This window comes from Triticum aestivum, chromosome 6A (genome assembly GCF_018294505.1).
Source record: "Triticum aestivum cultivar Chinese Spring chromosome 6A, IWGSC CS RefSeq v2.1, whole genome shotgun sequence".
Lineage (NCBI taxonomy): Eukaryota > Viridiplantae > Streptophyta > Magnoliopsida > Poales > Poaceae > Triticum > Triticum aestivum.
In genome coordinates, this window is record NC_057809.1 from 272,530,857 (window position 1) to 272,541,778 (window position 10,922).

Consider the following 10,922-nt stretch of genomic DNA (forward strand, 5'->3'; position numbering starts at 1 on the left):
GTAAATTTTCCCAAATGAGGTGGAGTGCACTTCTTTAGACTAAAAACCGCACTTCATCGGACAAACAAGTGCACTGCATGATTTCTTTTTTGTGGGACATAAATTTTCCCAAACAAGGTGGAGTGCACTTCATGTCGAGTGTTGGTGAACCACGATACTATGAAAAGTGAACCTTGAGACTACCGTAAACGGGTCGCGACACTACCGAAAGTGAACCTCGTGGACTGAGCGAAAGAACTACATGTAATGAGAAGCGAGCTTCTTCCGTTGTTTCAGGTACCAAGTGAACCACGAAGGAATTTTATAGCTAACTGCGTGAGAGAATGTAGTGAGCTTCAAAACATACATGTCCACTCATTATTTTTACACAGCCACACAAACATCCAGTACACAGCAGAATCAATGCTAGAGTGCCCAACTAAATTACACTAGTCAAACACTTGCTTATACAAAATGACCATCCATTCTTATTATTCTTTCTCTCTCTAGTATCTAATAAACAAAATGGACTACAAATGAACATTGATGTTCTCTTCTCTTTTCTTACTGATTGCACCTCAAATGATTTCCAGAAGAAAAAAATGTGAGCTGCAAAACAACGCACGTCACCCACACTGGACTGTAGTATGGCCACGGCAAACCGCAGGACATGCATGATTAGCTAGCGAACCCCAAGTGCACACTAGGGGAGTTGCATGTTCTGCTTTGTCTGGTCTGCACGTTTTGTTTGCGGAAGCGCACGGGCTACGCACGCAGGATTTGCCAACGATGTCCGCCACAAGAACCGGACTGCAAGCTGGCACGCTGCCATACTTCTCCGACGAGGAAAGAGCTGCGAGGGGTGTTCGGGCTAACTGCACAGTAACTACAAGAAAGGAAAAGGGGTCAGAGGAGGATCAGGACCCCGTGGCGGAAACACCATGCTGCATTGCAAGGTTGCCAGCTCCACCCGCCATCCGCTCGGAGTGCCGGCGCCAGCGACAGAGACCGCGAGAGGTGGCCATGGATGAACCGCATCGCCGATCGAGCCAAACTGCACCGAATCACCGATCTACAAAGATAAGTAATATACCAAAACCGCAACGGGGCAAGTCTAGACAAAGAAAAACTACAATAGGGCACAACCCGAAACAACACGACCATGATATCCATAGGCAGAAGCGCCACCGCGGACTCCCCTGCTGCTCCCACCAAAGTGGTAGCCGCCGTCGTCCTTCTTTCTGCCAACATGTGAGCCACAAAGTGGTACAAGTGAAATGCAGATCCCATCACGGAAAGGACCGAGCGAAGAGGAATCAACCGCGGGCAAGTGGTTCACCTTCAATATGTGACTATTTATTGCAATATAGTTCACCTTCAATAACTTTGTAAGTACAGAGATATCACCCAGATGTAATATGTGACTATTTATTGCAATATGAGGAATGGGTGTGTATATTCTAGTCTCTACATGCACAGCTGAGATGTGTTCAGTCCAACCCCATGGCATTAGGGAGGTCGAGTTCATCGCGAGCAGCAGTACATGGTTGTTGGCTTACTCCAGCAGCCAGCCCAGCCTTCCCTCCCGCTCATCAGTCCAACTTCTTGCTCCGACGCCGGTCACTCAAAGAGCCACGTGCAGGCCACCCGTGTTTCACCTCCTGATCCAGCTCAACTTTCTCCCTTCTTCAGCATTTTTGGTATGAATTTGATGAATCTTCTTGATACTCTGTTTTTACTCATTTAGAGCTAGTTTTGTTCCTGCATATATGTATAACTTAGTTTTTAGATGGCTTAATTTAGAGAGCTTCCAACTCTGAATTTAGATGGCATATTTGGGGATGGAATGTAAAATGGATGATCCTGTGATGGATTGATGTGCAGGTTCTTTGTGTACTTAATTTTGACAGAATTATTGTAGTACTCTGTAGTGGTATTAAATTGGGAACCTATGGTGCTTCAGTTAGAAGATCGTTGATGCTAGCATCTTCGAGTTTGTCTGCTATTTCAACTTTTGTTTTAACCTGCATCTTTTTTGTTTACATATTGTCGCATGATACTTGTATTGGGTGCTAGAGTTCATGTATTACTACCAGGTAAGCTCAAAAAATAAACCGTGGCTAGTTCAAATATAAACTCCAATGAGGATTTTGGTCAAGCTTCCAGTGTGGTTCACCCTTGAAGGCGTGATGCAGGAATTCAGTACTACTTCTTATAGCGTTTTTATTTGTCACTAGGAAAAAGTCAAGATATTCGTAGAACAGAAATCTAGATGTTTGGAATCGCGAGAACCGTAAGTTCAAAAAATTGAAAAACATTTAAATAAATTCCTCCTATAGTATATTATTACCTCTGTTTGCAAATTGTTGACGTGGTTTTAGTTCAGCACATCATAACTAAAATTCTTTTCAGAAACTCAATTCTCGTGTGTGTATGTTGTGGATTGTTCAAGCTCTTCCATTCGCTCTATTCTATGGTTGGCTCACTAGTATGCAACTCAATAATTGATTTTTTTGGCACATTTGCCGTGCCTTCTAGGTGTTTGTTTAAAATGCATAAGTGGTTTGTTATGAGTCCATGGCAGTCATGCAGCCTGGGATTGGGATATACAATATGGAAGCTACTACTATTGCTAGCTTTGGAGTTCACATGCTACAGCACATGGATCCATGGACAAAGAGTTAATATGAGAGAGAAATGGGTTTGTTTCAGTTTGAACATTTGCTACCCTAGTCATTTGTTTGTTGCTAAAATGTCGGAGTCGTACTTCTCATTCTTGCATGAATTTTTCTATACCATCGTCTTTATTTCTAAATGTCAGTCACTTTTTTTGCTGTCGGGTGTTTGCTTAAATGCCTAAACAAAGACCTATTTTTTTTGAAAGGTAAACAAAGATCTATTTTAGTTCAGTTCAAATTCTAGTGTTAGTTCAGTGCAAATCTTATTTTAAGTTCAGTACAATTTCTTATTTTAGTGTGAGCAATCCTTCAAATGTCTTGCCTTATATTACTGCTATGTCAGTACACAGAACAATGTTTAATATCTTCTATGTTAGTATAGGCTACATGTATACAACATTTAATCTGTAGTAGTAGTAGCAGTCTTGCTATGTAAGGGAGCAGCCGAACTCCAGTAATTTGTGAGAATATCACTTTGGATACATGAGTGCAGGATTAATACATTATTGATTATTGCAGGTAGATCACACCTTAGAAGCCACTTGCAGCCACACTTGCCGGCACCCACGACGTGCCACCCCATCGGCCCCCAAGGCGCATTGTCCCATGGTCCGCTGGGCGCGGCGTCCTCCTGCTCTGTCTTCCAGGTGACCAATGTGTCTGCCTCCGTGCGTCGCGTGGATGAGCGTGTTATGGAACCGAACGAGTTACCCAATCTGAACAGTAGTGAAGGTGCATCATGTACACTATGGTGCATCAAGTTCCGCATCAATCTGAACAGTAGGGAGCGTGTTATGTCATTCATGTATGAAAATGTGCGGTCTGTGCGGTGTATATGTCATTCTTGTGCATGTATTATATATGGAAAATTTTGTGTCTGATGATATAATCGCTACTTCTTGAAAGAAGGTACACATGATAGTTTGATGTGCGTGCAACAATGAACAAAATGGTTTGAATTAAAAACATTGATCAGTACAAATTAAAAACAATGACCAGTTTGAAATAAAATAAATGGTCAATTTGAATTAAAAACCATGATTAGTTCGAATTAAAAAATGAATGATCATTTTAAATTAGAGAGAATAATCAGTTCAAATAAAAAACAATGACCAGTTCGAATTAAAAAACATTTTGAATTAAAAACAATGCTATATTCAAATTAAAAACAAGAAAAATCGGTTTCAAAAAATAGAAACATAGAAGTCTGAATTAAAAAATGATCAGTTATGTGTTTTGAAAAGATTTTAATGCAAAATCCCGGTAAGTTCAAAATAAAAAAGATTCCATTTGAAGCGTTTGAAAAGTTTGGAAAAATATTTTTGCTCAATTCCAGCAAACGTTCAAACTCTTTAGGTGGAACAGTTTGAAGGTTCAGAAAAAATGGTGTTAAAAAATTTAACTTCACAGAAAACTTATTGTTTATTAAAAATGTTGCCCTCTCAGACACCTACCCCACGGCCACAGCCACACAAAAAAGTTGAAAATTAGGGAAACAAATTATAACACTTTTTTTCTATTTAGAACAATGTGCTGCCAGATTATATTTGAAAAAAAACACAAAAAAGGGATAAAATTTTTTGAGATAAAAAAGGGATAAATAACATGCACAACACGAATTGACCTTCACTAATTAGAAAAGGCCCAAACTGCCAGAAAAACTATAATAAAGAAAGCAACATGGTCAGTTCCTTGGCGCAGCCTTCCTGTGTCCAAATTTGCAGTCTAACCAGATTTACAGAAAATTGTATCTATTCACTTACAGGTGACGTTCACTTCTAATGAAAGCTAAAGTTCGATTGGTTCTGTTTCTTCAAAAATCACAAGCGACCACGTACGCGATGATTGATTCTGCTTGTTCCAGCCGTGAAATAGCTCAGAACATTGCACATGGACATTATACATGCTCTACATATGCGAGTTCAAACATCGATCCTCAATGAGCCGAATAGGCTAGTGAGCCACGGCTTCCTTGAATGTCGCCGCCTCAGCGCAAAGGTCGTTCACCTACGCCACCCCAGGCCATTCACCATGGTCACCAGTGCCCGTTGAACTCCGCAGCGCTCAAGCCATTCACCCCCAACAACCCCACGCCGCAGCGCTCAAGCAGTTCGAAGATTTGTCGTACCACAAGTTCAGAACTGTGGCTTCGGGAAAGAGAAGTGTGGGTTTCTAGCAGTAATTTTGGTAGAAGCTGTGTGTGATTCGTAGAGCTTTATATAAAAAATGAGCAATTGTAGTCCTATAAGCTGCTGCACATGACTAGTATTGACTATTGAGGCATGACATAAGTAGGCACGAAATATGGTTAGGTTCATTTTACAGAAAAAGCAATTCGTAACACAGGCTAACTTTCACGCTAGAAGAAGGCAGTATAGTTTAGCAGAGTGTTGTGTTGACTGACAGTATCCGTGTAGCAGTGCTGAAAAAAGCAGAGGAGAGGAATGGTATCTTACAGAGGTAGGCGACGCGGGGGTTGGCCGCCTCGACCTCTTTGGTGACACGGAGGATTGGCGCGATCTCCACGAGCGACGACAGCACCACCTCACTGTCGAAGATGGGCTCGCCGAGGTTGACGGCGGTCTGTGTCCTCGAAATCCGGCGAGGCCCCGACGGCTGCATTGGGCCGGCCAGGGAGAGCATCCGCGACAGGGACGTCATTGCGACCAGTCTCTCTTCCCGTCACTGCCCTAACCTGAACGGGCGCGCGCGCACACACACAGATGCAGAGCTGAGCATATAGTACATCGAGATAACTCCAGAAGGTTCTAGAAGGCGGGGCATTACCTTGCTCCTCTGGCCAACCGATTCCGCCAACAAAATTTGGGCATAAGAGGAACTGGATTCCCCAAACAAATCCACCAATCGCCTGGAAACAAACGGAGCTCCAGGCCGAGACCGTGCGTGAGATTCTCGGAATTCCAGAAAAATTAGTGCGCTCCGCGGAGTGTGCTGCTCTCAATGACCTGGAAAGCGACGAGAAGCTCAGCGGGGGGAGCTGTAGAACCTCCTCAAAGCTTCTAGAAAAGTAGCTAGAGGCGAGGCGGAGGTCGCCGGAGTGAGCTATTACACCGTGCGCGTGTGGCTGGAAAAGACAAACCCGCCAGCCCGCCGCCTTGGCCACCACGACGTCCTGTCGTGCCGGCGCATGAGAGCGGAGCGCCGGAACTGGTAGAGGCCTCCGCGGAAGCTAAGTGCGGGGAGGTAGGGCAGCACGGCTAGTCACAGACGAGGTGGTCGGCGGGAGGCGGAGGAGGGGGGATATATTTTTCTATTAGATGAAAGCATCAGTTCAACCGTCTCGAATTCATCAGTACAACCACCTGAAACCATCAGTTCAAGTAGGGTAATATAATAATATCCCAGATGTGTATATATATATAACATCCCAAATTTTCAATTTGGAATGTTATACATAGATCATTCTTGCATATCATATTTTATTGCATTTCGTCTTGCGATTCTTGAAATCCTAAGGAACTCAAGGACCCTCGGAGAGAGTTGGGGATTTCCCCGGTTTTCAAATTTGATTTCTATCAAATTTTGAAACGAGGATTTTGGTTTTAATTATTTTTCTCTTCGAAAATATTCCATATTAAAATATATGAGAGGAGATAATATGACTTCTCCAAAATAAATGAAATATGGGAGAAATTTTTTAAAATCAAATATTTGTTTTATTTGGATTTTATTGCAATTTTGTTTGCATTAGAAAAATTGCACGTTTTCAAAGTTGCATTTTAGGGCCAAGAAAATGTTCATCTTGTTCTAAATATTTTATTTAGACGGTGAAAATTTGTTTTGGCATTTATAGATTTTTATTTTATTTTCTAGGATTTTTTTTCTGTTCGGCGGAATTGTTTAAAAAAAAGTTGCGCAGTGGCTAACTGGGCCGAAGCCCAGTCGCCGGCCCGCCTTCCCCGCGACGCCGTCTCCCTCCAGGAGACCGACGCCGCCGCGCCGCCTCGGACCGAGAGTCCGGCCAGGACTCCGCCTCAGCCGCCCTTTACCCCTCCCCAAGCCACCCCTTCCCCCCTCTTAAATACCCAGCCCCTCACCACCGCCCGCCGCCCCGCCTCGCCGCCGCCTCGCCCCACCGTCGCTGCCGCGTCTCACCGTACCGACGAGGTAGCCATTGCCGCCGTTTTTTTTAAGAAAAAACGATCCGTTTTTTTAAGAAAACCCTAGTTCGTTTTTTTCGGTTCGCCGGTTTTTTTCGGTTCTTCTCTTTAACGAACGTTCATCCATACGTTCGTTTTAACGAACGGTTTTCGCCCGTTAGTTACAGATAACGAACGCTCGTTCGTTAGCCTGTTCGTCAGTTTTCTTTTATGAGATTTTTCCGCGATTATTTCTGATCGCGATTTCTGATCCGATCTTCGTTCTAGTTTATCTTTTCGCTCGTTTGTCGGAATCAGACGACTCAAGAGCCTAGATCTTCGTCTCGAGACCCTCTTTCTGTTTAACCAACTTCAACAAGCTTTTGCTACTATAAAATTTGACCTAGGTCTAGATTAGTAAACAGATCTTATTTCTTTCGCCGTTTGAGTTTCATTGCTCCGTTTGATTTGATTCTTTTTGCTAGCCGGAGTTCTTAAGTTAAACTTTCTGATAGATCTTCTTATTCGAGATTTACCCATGCTTCTTTGCTTGATTGCTTATGTATGCTATTGGTTGTTTGCGGTAGAATTCCCGGAGTGCGAAGCGTGTTATTTGGAGTCCCTAGGTTTCACGGATCGTCAGCAAGGCAAGTAACACTTTGATCATATCCCTTTATCACCCAGTTTTTATGCATTAGTTCCAATCCTCAAACATTGCATGATTAGGATGTCATTAACTTGTGGGTTGGGATGTAGTTGATGAGGTAGAACCTATTGCCCTGTTATATTCAAACCTTGGGAGTTACATATACGAATTGTTTATATTGCTATGCTATGCTCGTAGACGTGGTTTGGGTGAGTGAAATCCATGACAGATGTGAGATTGTTAAATAATGCTTTAACTTAAGGTGGCAATTTGAATACACATCTGGGTGGATTGAGGCACCTGGAGTACCCAGTGTTGCCTGTATTTTTGGAAATCCCGGGGTTCCATGTGATTTTCCTATGGACCGCCACCCAGGCTCAAAGGGAACTGAGATGATTCATGCTAGAAACTTCCGTGTGCAGCGACAAGCTATTATGGGCTCTACCATAGTTGAGTAAGTTATGTGAAGCTCTTGAAGAGGTGGATCAGCAGGTAGTGGGTTGTAGGTTTGGTATGGTCTGCCTGGAGTAGAGAGTTAATGTTCCTGAAAGACTGTGTCTCAGTCATCCGTTTCTCAAACATCATGTAGTGCGAGAAATTCAACGGAGACGATCGAGTCTTGTGGGTAAAAGTGCGCAAACCTCTGCAGAGTGTACAAACTAATCATGGTTAGCCATGTCCCCGGTTATGGACAATCTTGAGTATCTAGTACTTGGAGTATCTTAAGTATCTCATCACATTTAACATAATATTGTTGGGTTGATAATTACTTTAATTGGGATTGAGTTGGAGAACCTTCTCAATGATGTTTCAACTACCATGATAGTTAAATAAAAATATATTCCTTTGTTGTAGGAAAAAATTGGCTTTTCGCAAAAAACTGTAACCATAGAGCTTTCCACCAGCCAAATATGCATGTAGTGATAACATTATTCTTTCTTGCTCTACTGTGTTACTTTGCCAGCATATTCCATGTGCTGACCCGTTTTCGGGATGCAACGTATTATGTTGCAGACTTTTCAGACGAGGAGTAAGGTTCATTAGGTCGTCGCCGTGCAGCTCAGCTATGTCGTTGGAGTTGATGGACTCACTTTATCTTCCAAGCCTTCCGCTGTTATCGTATTAGATGGCCTTAAGCCATATTTATTGTAATAAATTCTCTTTGGAGACATTCTATGTAATAAGTGTGTGATTGCTACTTTGTTATAAATCCTCAAGTACTGTGTGTGTCAGCATTATCGATCCAGGGATGACACTGAAGCACAGAGACTTGACCGTTTGAGGTCTGGTCACTACAATATATCAGTTAGGCTTCAAGTGCGTACTTGTTGGTGAAAGTGTTGTCCAATGGGAATTATATTTTGTATTACTCATGTAGCCTACAAAGTCTGTCGCATAGCCTTGTAACTTCTTACTCCATTTCTAAATTTATACTAGTCCTCTATATCGTATATTGCGCTACTCGTACTACTACCTCCCTCCTGGTTTATTGGTCCCCTTCGTAAATTGTGTCAAATTTTGACCATAAATTTCACTAACTAAATGTTAATGCATGTCACAAAAAATTATATCGTTTTATTCGTATTTGAACATAGTTTCCAATGGAATAATTTCCGGTGACATGCATTGACATTTTGTTAGTTAAACGTAAGGCTAATATGTGACACTAAATACGACTAGTAAGTACTCAGTACTACTCGTTGTATGTCGGTCAAATTATTCATCATGTCGTCACATTGAATTGACGTGACAACACGCTGCGCGTGAGGTGACACAAGAATCCCGGCAGCGTGTTCGGGTATTGTGGACTTCAGATTTGGAGTACTACCACTTATCTGTCGAAATCGTTCATCATTCACTTAAAACAGTCGATTGATCATACACTGAGCACCATATAACTGGAATTAACCGATGCAACTCCAAAAAGGATTGGTCGGTGCTATCGGCTGGCGTCAAGTTCGATCCCACAAATCAAGAGCTGATCGAGCACCTTGAGGCAAAAGTGAGTGCTGACAGCGCGAGATCTCACCCTCTCATCGATTCTTTCATACCAACCATCGACAGCGAGCACAGCATATGCTACACCCATCCTGAGAAACTTCCAAGTAAGACACCGATCGGCCGTCTACTTGCACAAGCATATTCCTTTGTTTATAGCTCCGTTTTCCTTTTTAGACGTAGATCTAGTGAAGTAATTACAATTTGATAGTTAATAAAAAGTGAAACAAGTGACTGCAACATGCCAAAGATATTATGAGAATGCCAACTATGTGCACTAAAACCTGTATTCGACAATACTGCAGGTATCACACTGAGTGGCCTAAGCAAGCATTTTCTTGCAACACAATTCCAGAGCGTTCAAAAGGGGCACGTGGACGCATCGCAAGATACAGTCGGAGTGCGGCATGCATGTGATGTGGCAAAACACCGGCAATACCTTGCCGGTGATGGTCAATGACCGGCAGACAGGCAGCAAAAAGGTTCTGGTGCTGCACACCAACAAGAACTTCGACCAGCAGAGGACCAACTGGGTGATGCACCAGTACCACCTCGGGGACCTAGAGCAAGAGAAGGAGCGGGAGCTGGTCCTCTGCAAGATTTTCTACCAAACGAATACTAGGGCCAGGAGTAAAAAGATTATAAGTTAGTTTGGCATTGGTGCTTGTACTACCTTGTCGTCCGCAAGTTGGTATTGTTGTTAACGATCTTTCGGTATGAGCTTTGTATTTGCTTCCAACCATCATGTCGAGGGTCGTCGTAGATATAAAGCTGAATCATTTGTTTCGAAACGAATTTTCAGGCACCTAATTTTTATTTGATGGGTAGCATAAGCACCTGCCATTCGAATTCCCAATTCTACAATTTTGTTGAAACAAGTGCATGCACTTATTATCACGATGAAAAAAGAATATACCTGTTGCATCCCAGTTACCAGTTTGTACTTCCAGAATTCTCTTGTTTATTGAGCATGTATATTGTTTTTTCAGGTCGAGCAAGTTTCAACTGGGATGTAGACTGCCCAGGCTTAGTTTTGTTTTTAACAGGTCCAGCCCACGACGACAACAGGGCACAAAGATCCAACAAGTATCTACTGGCCTCTGGCCCGCCAGCGTTACTTATATGTTGTCTTACAACATCCGCAGGCAGTTTTTTTACTGAATCAAACACATAGCCCAGTTCTATTTTCCTCTTGAAAAGCCATGTCCTATTTCCGTTTTCTAATCTCTACCTATAGTTTTACTAGTTCATATACACGTATCATTATATTGAAAATACATAAAGTTCCCATATTTACATCCTTATTTTTCTTGTTGTTTTCCCTCCCAGTGGTGATTTTTTTACCATTGGTTTTCCCTTAAACCAACTCAATTGTCCCACGTCCTGTTTACTTACAAAAACAAAGCGATATTTTGGGCAAATCAGTGAGTTCTTAAAAAAATTATCATTTCGGGATTACAACAGTTCGGACTCCACCAAAATATGCAAAATAAGGTTGAACTTTTTGACTGTGGTCCTGGG

At 42.4% G+C, this 10,922-nt stretch overlaps 1 long non-coding RNA gene across 3 annotated transcripts; it reads right to left on the bottom strand.

The window, feature by feature from the left end:
• Window positions 1-387: 387 nt before the first annotated feature.
• LOC123130603 (uncharacterized) lies at window positions 388-5,857 on the bottom strand. Of its 3 annotated transcripts, XR_006463910.1 has the most exons (5): window positions 5,728-5,857; window positions 5,445-5,623; window positions 5,114-5,352; window positions 3,188-3,430; window positions 388-1,740 (listed from the first exon to the last, which is right to left on the bottom strand). It is a non-coding gene; the product is annotated as an uncharacterized lncRNA (long non-coding RNA). The 3 variants fall into 3 exon arrangements; XR_006463912.1 differs by lacking the exon at window positions 388-1,740 and having other exon boundaries at window positions 1,758-3,373; XR_006463911.1 differs by lacking the exon at window positions 388-1,740 and having other exon boundaries at window positions 1,758-3,430.
• Window positions 5,858-10,922: the final 5,065 nt, after the last annotated feature.